Source organism: Cicer arietinum, chromosome 1, assembly GCF_000331145.2.
Source record: "Cicer arietinum cultivar CDC Frontier isolate Library 1 chromosome 1, Cicar.CDCFrontier_v2.0, whole genome shotgun sequence".
NCBI lineage: Eukaryota > Viridiplantae > Streptophyta > Magnoliopsida > Fabales > Fabaceae > Cicer > Cicer arietinum.
Genome location: NC_021160.2, coordinates 41,900,654 through 41,912,823, shown reverse-complemented (window position 1 = coordinate 41,912,823; position 12,170 = coordinate 41,900,654).

The window sequence follows — 12,170 nt, the reverse complement described above, 5'->3', positions numbered from 1 at the left end:
GTTCTCACCAAAGGTGGATCTAGATATTATGTTTCGTTTATTGATGATTACACTCATTATTGTTGGGTTTATCTTATGAAAAATCGGTCTGAATTTTTTGAAATTTATCATATATTTCGTGCAATGGTCAAAACTCAACATAATTCTGTTAGAAAGTGTTTTCGTTGTGATTTAGGTGGTGAATATACCTCTAATAAATTTTCTGAATTACTTGCTTATGATGGCACCCGCCACCAAACATCTTGTACTGATACTCCTCAACAAAATGGAGTTGCTGAAAGGAAACATCGTCACATTATAGAGACTGCTCGTTCCCTTTTGTTGTCCGCTTCAGTTCCTAGTGAGTTTTGGGGAGAAGCAGTTCTTACTGCTGTTCATGCTATTAATAGAATTCCATCATCTATCATATCAGGTTTGTCTCCCTTTGAAAAATTGTATGCTTCTACCCCTGATTACTATTCTTTGAAAGTTTTTTGTTCTACTTGTTTTGTTCTTCGCCATCATTCAGCCATGTGTGTTTTTCTTGGTTATGGGGATGGTCAAAAGGGTTATCGTTGTTATGATCCTCATGCAAGAAAACTTTATGTATCTCGTAATGTTGTTTTTCTTGAGCACATCCCTTTTTACTCTGTTTCCTTTGATTCTGAGATTACTAAGAGTTCTGAACTAACTCATATTGATATGTTTGGTCCTAATGATAGAGCTTCTAGTGATTGTAATGTTGAGAATTGCAAGAAAAATACTACAACTCCACATGATGACATCCCTCTTGTCCCCCCGGCTGTCCAACCAGCTCCTGCGATTGTTGATCTTCCTCGTTACCCTTCTCGTCAACGTAAGTCTACTCAATTACCTGATTTTGTCTATTCAACTTACTCGGCTTCGTTTGCTTCTTTCTTAACCTCTATTCACAGTTTGTCTGAGCCCTCTTCCTATAAAGAGGTTGTTCTTGATCCTCTTTGGCAGCAGGCTATGACAGAAGAACTATCTGCATTGCACAAAACCAACACTTGGGAATTAGTACCTCTTCCTCTTGGAAAACGTGTTATTGGGTCTCATTGGGTATACAAGATCAAAACTAAGTCTGATGGGTCAGTTGAGCGCTACAAAACACGTCTTGTTGCTAAGGGTTTCTCTCAACAATATGCTATGGATTATGAAGAAACTTTTGCTCCTGTAGCCAAGATGACCACTATTCCTACTCTTATTGCAGTTGCATCTATTCGTCAATGGCATATTTCTCAAATGGATGTCAAAAATGCCTTTTTAAATGGTGAGCTTCATGAAGAAGTCTATATGGTCCCTCCACAAGGAGTTTCTCATGATCCAGGGGAAGTATGTAAGTTAAAAAAGGCTATGTATGGTCTTAAACAGGCTCCTCGAGCTTGGTTTGAGAAATTCTCTACTGTGATCACTTCTCTTGGTTTTCGCTCTAGTGAACATGATTCTGCATTGTTTATAAGGTCCACCACTCATGGTCGCATTATACTTTCTCTATATGTTGATGATATGATTATTACAGGTGATGATGTTAGTGGAATCAATGAGTTGAAATTGCAGTTAGCCAAACAGTTTGAGATGAAGGACTTGGGAACTCTTCGCTATTTCTTGGGGATTGAAGTTGCCTACTCTCCTAGAGGCTACCTTCTTTCTCAATCCAAGTACATTGCCAACATTCTTGATCAGGCTCGTCTTTCTGATACTAGAGCAGCAGATACTCCTCTTGAGTTGAATGTAAAATATGCTCCCTCGGATGGTGTTCCTTTACCAGATTCCACTTTGTATCGTACTTTGGTTGGCAGCTTAGTGTATCTTACGATTACCAGACCTGACATTGCTTATGCTGTTCATGTTGTTAGTCAGTTTGTTGTCTCCCCCACTACAGTACATTGGGCAGCAGTTCTTCGGATTCTTCGTTATCTTCGAGGAACTCAATTTCAAAGTCTTCTCTTTCCATCGTCATCCTCATTGGAGTTACGAGCTTATTCTGATGCTGATTGGGCTGGTGATACCACTGATCGTAAATCCACCACAGGGTTTTGTATCTTTCTTGGAGACTCTCTTATTTCTTGGAAGAGTAAGAAACAAGACATTGTCTCTCGCTCTTCTACAAAAACTGAGTATCGTGCTATGGCATCCACTACCGCTGAAATAATTTGGTTGCGTTGGCTTTTGTCTGATATGGGTATCTCTCTTGCTGAGCCAACTCCGATGCACTGTGATAACAAGAGTGCTATTCAAATTGCTCACAACTCGGTCTTTCATGAACGCACCAAACACATTGAGATTGATTGTCATTTTACTCGTCATCATCTTCAGCATGGAACTATTACTCTACCATTTGTCCCTTCTTCTTTACAGATTGCTGATTTGTTCACAAAGATGCATTCCATTAAACGTTTCCGTTTTTTAGTTGACAAACTCTCGATGCTCCATGTTAATGCATCGTGAGTTTGAGGGGAGATATTAGATAATATTATTATATATTAGTAGTAAGGGTATTTTAGATATTTTCTATTTTCCTCTATATATACTCATTGTAACCCTATTAACTTCAGTTTTGGTTTATTATATCATATGAAACCCTAGAGTGGTTGTTTTCTCATTGGAGTTACGAACTTATTCTGATGCTGATTGGGCTGGTGATACCACTGATCGTAAATCCACCATAGGGTTTTGTATCTTTCTTGGAGACTCTCTTATTTCTTGGAAGAGTAAGAAACAAGACATTGTCTCTCGCTCTTCTACAGAAGCTGAGTATCGTGTTATGGCATCCAGTACCGCTGAAATAATTTGGTTGCGTTGGCTTTTGTCTGATATGAGTATCTCTCTTTCTGAGCCAACTCCGATGCACTGCGATAACAGAAGTGCTATTCAAATTGCTCACAACTCGGTCTTTCATGAACGCACCAAACACATTGAGATTGATTGTCATCTTACTTGTCATTATCTTCAACATGGAACTATTACTCTACCATTTGTCTCTTCTTCTTTACAAATTGCTGATTTGTTCACAAAGATGCATTCCATTAAACGTTTCCGTTTTTTAGTTGACAAACTCTTGATGCTCCATGTTAATGCATCGTGAATTTGAGGGGAGATATTAGATAATATTATTATATATTAGTAGTAAGGGTATTTTAGATATTTTCTATTTTCCTCTATATATACTCATTGTAACCCTATTAACTTTAGTTTGGTTCATTATATGTTATGAAACCCTAGAGTGGTTGTTTCTCTTCTTCCTCTTTCTTCCTCTTTTCATTGTTAACATAGATCTCCCCTATATTCGTTAGAAATTCTATGTTTTTAAATTGTTTCTAAAATTAATTTCATGTGAATTCCACTTATTTGAATTTTTAGTTTTTTCAATCTGATTGTACGCCGTTAGATCTAATATGGATGATGTGATGTGAGAGGAAGAGGTAGTAACACTTTGCTCATTTCTCTACACTTTCTTCGCCGTTGAGTGGAGAAATGAAAATCACATGAGATCCACCTGTTGCTCTTTTCTTTTTTATTTATTTTTATTTCTGTGCTAATCAAGCAGGAGAGGCATCTCTCGTCTTTCTCTCTCTTTTTTAACTCTCTCCTATTTCTATCAAATCAATCACACCCTAATACTCATGTTATTTAATACGAAATGATTTAAAAAAATAATAATAAGAATCATGAATTGTCAATCTCTTATACATAGGTAGGTTAAAGAGTTATTCATATAGTGGAAAACACGAGAGCTTTGGTTGAGAAACAACTACTTTTATAATGTTATATTTTTGTTATTTGTATTTTTTTTTTACCATTCATCATTTTTTATTTTTCAAAAAAATAAAATAATGATATATGTACATTCTTTTTATTTATGAAATACATGTACTCTTTATTTTGTAATATTCATTTAACACATTACTTTACTTATATATTTTCTCCTATCACAATTATCATGTCATTCTTTATATCTTTCATACTATGTACACTTATATATATAAAAGTGTAAATCAAATATTTTTCTTTAACTATATATTAATATTTTTTGCTTTGAAAAGAGTAATATTTCTGACATTTAAATTTTTTTTTCTATGAGTTAATATTATTAATGATTTTATAATTGTGAATGATTCAACATGTAATTTTTTTTACATGTATTTAAATTAAATTCATAAAAAAATCAATAAATAAAAAAATAAATGTAATAATTTTATAAAACTGTCTCAATTAACTATTGAATATTAATAATTGTTATAAATGTATAATAAAATATAATAATTAAAAAAAGTATAATGATTAAAAGTTTTTATTTTGAATACAGAGGATCAAACTCTAAAAAGACACAAGGAAACAAAAACTAAAAGTCTTTAAGAAAGGTAGTCAAACTCTTAGCAGCCAACATAACAAGGAAAGAAAAATCAAGAAAAATATAAAAAATACGATGAGAATATCTTGATTGATTTCACGATAGATGTGAGATAACTTAAAGTAATCCAACTTTACAAGTAACTCCTTTATACTATAACTAAACACTACTACTTAAGAGTCTGATATTAATGTTTATGAATCTTCTAGAAAAGTCAATTCCAAACTTTTATAAATTGTTCAAAGATCTGCTATTGAAATTATGCGCACCTCTAATGCATCCGAGTAGCTAATTATGAAAGCACTAGTGTGATAATGAATCTTGCCTCCATTAAGAGCCATCCAAACAAATCAACGTTGAAGATGACCCGAAACACCTACAAAACGAACATAATATTAATTTAAGAATAGAATTTAAATAAATAAATATTGTATTTAAAATAAAATGATACTTGTTTTGGAACAAACAAATTGTTTATTAAAACCACATTTATTTTAAAATCAAGAAAATAATACACACTTTTAACACTTTGTGTGGCCCCATTGATGATTAGATGCGAAAATAATTTAGAAAGGTGGGGTGTATAAAAGTTTGACATTACAATTTAAATGATATTTTCAAATTCTTTTAGAGAAAATTGTAAAATATTTATTAGAACTACTTTAAAAATTAATAGTTTCTTCTTCTCGTTTTAAAAAGTTCTACCTATAAGAAAAAAAATAAAATTAGAAATTTATAAAGAATAAAATTTAAGACAGAGACTTCAATAATAGATAGATGGTGAAGTATATATAAGTGAGAAATAACCATATTTAGTCAAAAAGCTAATGTCTACTAAATGAAGTGTTCCACGGAACTACAATAGTAGTACTACAATTATTATAGAGACAGCCAAGTCAATCTAAATAAACAAAGAAAGACCTTCAAAGTTCACACCAATTGGAAACAACAAGTCGTTGCCTTTTGTGGAAGAAGGAGAATGGAAGACGTGTCAGTTTTTGCTTCGAGGAAATTTAGAATTTTATAAAAATATTAGAAAGTCATAAATAGTATCTAGATTTATTTATTTAATTTATGAACTTCAACTTAGGTGAAGAAAATTTTGACTCATTATGTAAAGAATTCTAGATTGAATAGATCAAAATGTTTAATATAATATTTAATCTAATAAACTCTTTCACTTAATTAATTAGTCTTTTGGAAGAGTTCAAATCCTAACTATTGAAACACTTCGTAAGGGTTAGGGTGTAGTGATTTGAGTAAGAATTGAGTCAAAATATTTATATTTTTTTACTTCTACAAAATATGTTGGTAGAATATTCTTAGGTGTCTTATTGATTTGTTGTATACATGTACTCATTTGAGGTAGACAAATCAGAATTAGCCATGTGTCAGTTCAATTGATTTTTTTTTTATCAAATTTAATATAATTGCAACAATATTGTTTTTTTAAAGTATTTTTTTATACACTTCTCAAAATATTTCATATTAATTTTCTTCGCTCACACTTATTAGATTATAATTGTTCCCACTACTGGATCAATTTGATAGTTTTTTTTTCAACCTCTTCGATATAGACATTTGTTGTTAAAATTAGTTGATTTCAATCATAAAAACACTTCGTTTTATTGTTGACATTAAATGCGTAAACATTCCATTTCCATTTATTGATGCCACAATCTCTATTGCTAAGCTCAAAATATTCTCTTATGGCACAATACGTTCAATCATTTAGAAGAAAACTCACCATATTGTTGGATACGCTCTCACCCTAAATAACCTTATTTCTTTTCTTAAACATAAACCCTCTCATTTTCCCCGCCAATGGTTTCAAGAAAACCCTAACCTTCTTTACCTTTCTTCCATCAAATCAATATCCAACACAATTTCAGAGTTAGAAACTTCATAACCTTACAATCTCAAATCTAAAAATCCAAAAAGAAATAGAAAAAAAATAAATAAAACTAGAATTTGTGACAAGAAGTTGAAAATGATAAATAAAATTAGTCTATTGTGCCAACTAATACCTCAATAGTTCAACCTAAAATCAAAATTTTATGCTAACTAATTCACAAATCCAACCACTAGAGAGAGCGCACACCAGAGAGACAACAAGTTAAAAAAAAAAAGACAATTGTAGAGAGATTTTGTTTAAAAAAATAAAGTTGTGTGTTGAAGAGGAACGATGTCAAAGAAAAAAGCGAAATATAATAACTCTATGTTAGAGAAGAAAGTTGTACATCAAATAAAAAAAAAATAATTTCAAAGAAAAAGCAAAAGAACAGCATTGAAAATAATTTATTTTCTAATATAGAAAAAAAAAACATAAGTAGGACAAGACACACTAGGGATTAATTTCAATATAAAAAAATTAGTTTTTAATTCACACAAGTAAAAAGTGATTCATTATTTTAAAAAACCTGTCAACTAGAATGCCACATCATTGGGTATCAATTCTCCACCAAATTACAAGGTGTGAGAGTATTGACCAAATATGTTTATTGTATTCCCTTCACAATCATCGGTACAAGAAAGAGATGAGTATCGTGATGGAAAAAATAAGAACAAGTACTTTACGGTAGTTGTTAAGAAATTAAAAATAAAAGTATAAAAATATAAAAATTTATTTTTTAATTCTTTACTAAAGTACATCTTATAATTAAGATAATCGCTTAAAATCGAATTGTAATGCTTAAAGATACTACTTACTTATGAGTGATCAATTTGTATTTATATAAATTGTCACTACGACTTTGCAATCAATTTCAATCACCACATGAGAGATATCAAATTCTTGAACCAATTCAATAGCTTACAAACCCATCGTCTTACTCTCCAATGCAATCACTTCAAAAGGAACTAAAAAGAAATGAAACACCAAAACCACATTCAAAAGGAACAAATTTCAACCAAAAGAACCATAGAGGTAGGGACTTGGAGGAATTGAAACTTCAACAATCCCTTCTAGCATTAACAAAACCTTCTTCATTGTTGGCCTAAGAGAAGGATCTTCTTGAGTGCACCAAATAGCAATCATGACAACCTCACATTCATTATCTATTAAAAGGATATAATTTTTTTAATATTATTTAACATAATAATATCGATATTTTTCAATTGAATTAAAATTAAAATATTCAAAGATGTGCGTATATATATTATACTTTTACTAATGTACATAATTATTTTAAACACCGTACATCAAAAGATATAACTTAACACTCAACTTAAAAATAAATGGGTGGAGAAATATTAATAGAACAACACCATAATAATATCTTGAGTAAAAAATATCAATAAATAATTGCCAAATAATAATTAATCAGTAAAATTATTCTTTAGAACAATGAATATCAAGAATGATATTTTTAAGTGGAGCCAAGTTTAAATTGTTTGAAGTTAATTATGGTATATTAAAACATAAAAAATAACAAATATATATATTTGTTATTATCAGTCCAGCCTCAATTAAATCTCGATTACACTTTTAAATCTTGAATCTTTATCTACACTGATTTAATGTCTAATCAAATTTGATTACCTTGATTATATGTGTGGTATAATAGGATAAAATGGACAAGAAACCTTTTAATATTTTTTTTTTTACTTTTATTTAAAGTTTTATTACACAAAGGTATTTTTTATATTTGATAAATTGATAATGAAATATGATAGATAAATTGATTTAATTTAATCATTATCTAAATGCAGCTATCAAAAGACTCATCTTTTAATACTTATTAAACACTAATAATTTTTATTGCTTTTTCACATAGCATTTTCAAAATATATTCTCATCAATAAAATTTATAACACATATGTTATCAGTTATGAATATGTAATCACATCAAATACATAAACAATTGTGTGTACGTTTATTAACCACGAGCAGAAGGATCATGTATATAAAAATACATTGTATTCAAGCTTATATAATATCGTTAGAAAGTTTTCTTACCTCGACATTGCTTTATTACAAAAGCAACTTACGCTGCGCCAACATAACCTATCCAAAGATTCCAACAACACCTCTCAATTTCCTTGTACCTTAAATCAACCAATTAACTTAATCAATACAAGTTTCTAAACCAACCTCAAACGAACCCTAGGTTCGGTCACTATCCAAATTAATTAGGGTATGACTTTTTTCTTAGGCTCCCTAACGTCAAGAAGACCTTGGTTTAGTACTTTGGTGGAAGCGAATTTTAAAAAAACTTATGCTATACTTTGAAAAACTATATATTGTTTTTTTTTCTTTCAAACTTATTGAAGTTCGACTCAAATGTTGGTCTTTAACAATTTAGGACAAAATATTTTCTTAACAAAATCAATCAAAGACAACATACTCACACCGTTTGAAATTTCGATTAAATCATCCATCAACATCATAAATTTCAACACTTTAATATTTGAAAAACAAGTAAAAGGTTTTATCACGAAATCTTATAAAAAAAAAACTCAAATACTAAGAGTTCCAATATTCTAAATACTTAAAATCACGATTCTTCCACTTTGACATTTTTCAAACTTTAATTTTTATTAATTATGTTTTGTATATAAACATTCACATAAAAACCACATTTTTACATCAACCCCAAATATTTTGGAAGTTCACAATTTTCTTTTAAGTCTCTAACTAAAATCTTCATTCCTAATAAAATCACATATTAAAACCTAAAATTATAATCATTCATTGTTTTTCAAAATAGCTAAATATTTTTTCAACTTCGAATTTTAGCATAAAGTTGACGTATCTACTATAAAATTTAAAGTTGACGTATCACAATAATAAACATTAAAGAAGATATATACTATTAATAAAATATATTTAATTTATTAATTTCATATTTATTTATTAAAAACTAAAATAAATAAATAAAAAACATCGTATAATCATATCTCTAAGATGCCATCTTTTAAAAAAAATAAAAAAAATAATTTTCTGTGTTTGTACTTCTGTCTTAAATTATATTAAATTTTTTTTTTGAAAAAGGAATATAATTGAAAATGTTCCTAAGATACGAGGCTTACCGAAAAAGAAATGAGAGATGAGGCAAACTGGCAAAGGACATGGGCCTGATCATGGTCTGTTGCAATTTTGCGATTTGAAAATGAATTGTAAAATATTTAATCATCAAGCAGAGGAAATGAAAACACAACTTCGGAAACTCAGAGTTTAAATGAGTCTTGAGGTGCAGAGAGTGCAATTAAAATTTCAAAGTAATCATTAAAGAAATATTATACAGTTAGATGTAATTTTTTTAAACTTGAGAGGGTGCAGGGGCACACCCTAGGATGCCCGTAGGTCCACCAATGTATGTAATTACACAATAATTTATTTTTAATGCTATGATTAGTGGGAGATATACAATTAATTTTTATCGGTCAACATCATTCTAGACAAATTATCTATGATTTATTAAAGGGCGATCTAATAATCCTCACCTTAAACAACTGGTAAAATGTATAAAATTAAAGTATGGAAATTCACATTCAAACAATTGGCCAAGTGGTAAAGCATGATATGGGTAAGCTACCTGCACACATTCACCCTTTAGAAATATTTTTATAAATAAAGTAAAAAATTATGTTCTTTGAATCGATTTTTCAATTCAAATGGGTTTATGGGATTCTATGCGCAGAACAGATATATGTACTTATATTTATGGAGTCCTCCAAACACACTAATGGAATTATCATATATATCCTATTGTATATAAAATCAGAACTAATTTATAAATGGTTGTGAAATTTCAATTAATATTTAAAAGATCCATATATGGTTGTGAAATTTCAATACATAGATAATGTGAGAAAACAATTCTAAGAAAACAGAAGATATATAGGTTAATTAAGTAGTAGTAGAACTAGGAAATAGAAAAGTGTAATGTGAATTCAAGTAACATGGGTAGATATAATGAAGTCCTAAATAGAAAATAGCTTGCGATCAATTGTGGGGTAAAAAGCTTGCAATGAAATGGCACAGAGACCCAAATGGAACCACCACCGTGCATTTTCATTCTCATATATCCATTTTCTCCCCAATCCAGTCCCCATGAATTTTTAGTGCCATCTTCTGTTCCATAACCAACAATAGTAATCGAATGCCACTTGTACTTGTTCGAATAGATGTCATGTTTATCCACTAGACACGGTCCTTCAAATATACCTCCTTTATAATTAGCAAAGGAAATAGTTGATTCGGAAGTGAAACCTAGAGCTGCCGAGACAGGTTGTTTTGCCACAGCCTGTTGGAGGTAACTTTCACTCAGCACTACTCTATGATAGCTACTTATTGGACCATGACTTTCAAATTCAGATCTACGACAGGTGCCCTTCACTGCTTCGTATGGATATTCCTCACCTTTAACTAGACCCTTATTTTTAATTATATATTCAAATGCAGTGCTTATTTTGCCATATTTACACCCATGGTTGAGATCATCACAGTCAACTAGTTGCTGCTGCGAAAGTGAGATCAAAGGCAGGACCGGCCCAACACGTTATGAGGCATAAAGCGAAATTATTAGATAAGGCCTTTTCAAAATTTAATAAATAAATTATTAATATTTTATTTAATAATTATATAAATTTTGTTTAACAAAATTAATGACATTTTCAAATATATTTTCTCTATATTTTTCAAATAATGGAATAAGACATTTCAATGGTTATACGGCAACAACAGACACTCATGTAAATTTTTCCATATTTTAGTTGAATAAGAAAAGAATGTGTATATATTGTAGCACTCAAGTAACTCATGTTAACAATATGTTCACTATTTATCTCATGATCTCTCCATTTATAACTAGTATTTCTCATATTAATGATGTACTCACCTTTTATCTCATGATTATTCAATTTATAATTAATATTTCTCTCATCTCTACTGTTTTAATTAACCAATTTAGTTGTACTGAGATAAGTATTAAATAATTTGTAATAAAAACAAAATATTTTATTTAATTTATATAAAATTTCATCAAAATTAGTTTTAAAAATATTAAAATGTAAGCCCTTTTTCATAGATAAAAAAAATATTTGAGGCCTTTTTTTAAGTAAAAAATTTTGTTTTTAGGGGAGCCCTAAAGCGCTTGCTTTGGTGGCCTTACCCTTGTACCGGCAGGGCCCCAATGCTTCTTCGTTTATCTAACAAGGACTTTTCAAAGCTAGATCCAAGCTATTTTCTCAATGTTTGATGGAATTGATCCATTCATATTAGATAAGAGTGCAAGTGTATCCAAATTGAATAATTCTATAGAATTTAAAGGTATTGCACAACCGGGACAATAACCCCATCTGTAAAATCAGTGGATAAAAAATCATTAGTTATTCTAAGACTAAATTAAAAAATTGATAAACAAATTATCAAAATAAACTCTTTTTAGTCAAAAACACGTTAAATTTGTTTTTTAACAAGTTTTAATTTATTTATTATTACAAGACCTGCATTTTCTTTTATAAACACCTACATTTAATTAGTACTGGATGTTTTAAAGTTAAGTTGTCAAGTACTTATATATATATAGTACTATCAAAGTAATCAATTGATAATTAATCATAGAGAACATTATAAAAAATGTTGTTTAAAATTCTAATGGTACTAACCACAAGTATCTTGTCCTAGTGATAATGATGCATTCAGAATTTTAAGTCCCGTGAGCCATCAAATCCATCTTGTTCTGTAAAAAGACAAAAGAGAGATACAATGTTAGAGAATAAATAACAAAATGTTTTTCATTGGAAAATGACAATAAAATTTGTAATGTATTTACATAGTGAGAAAACAACCACAATCAACAAAAGAGAACAC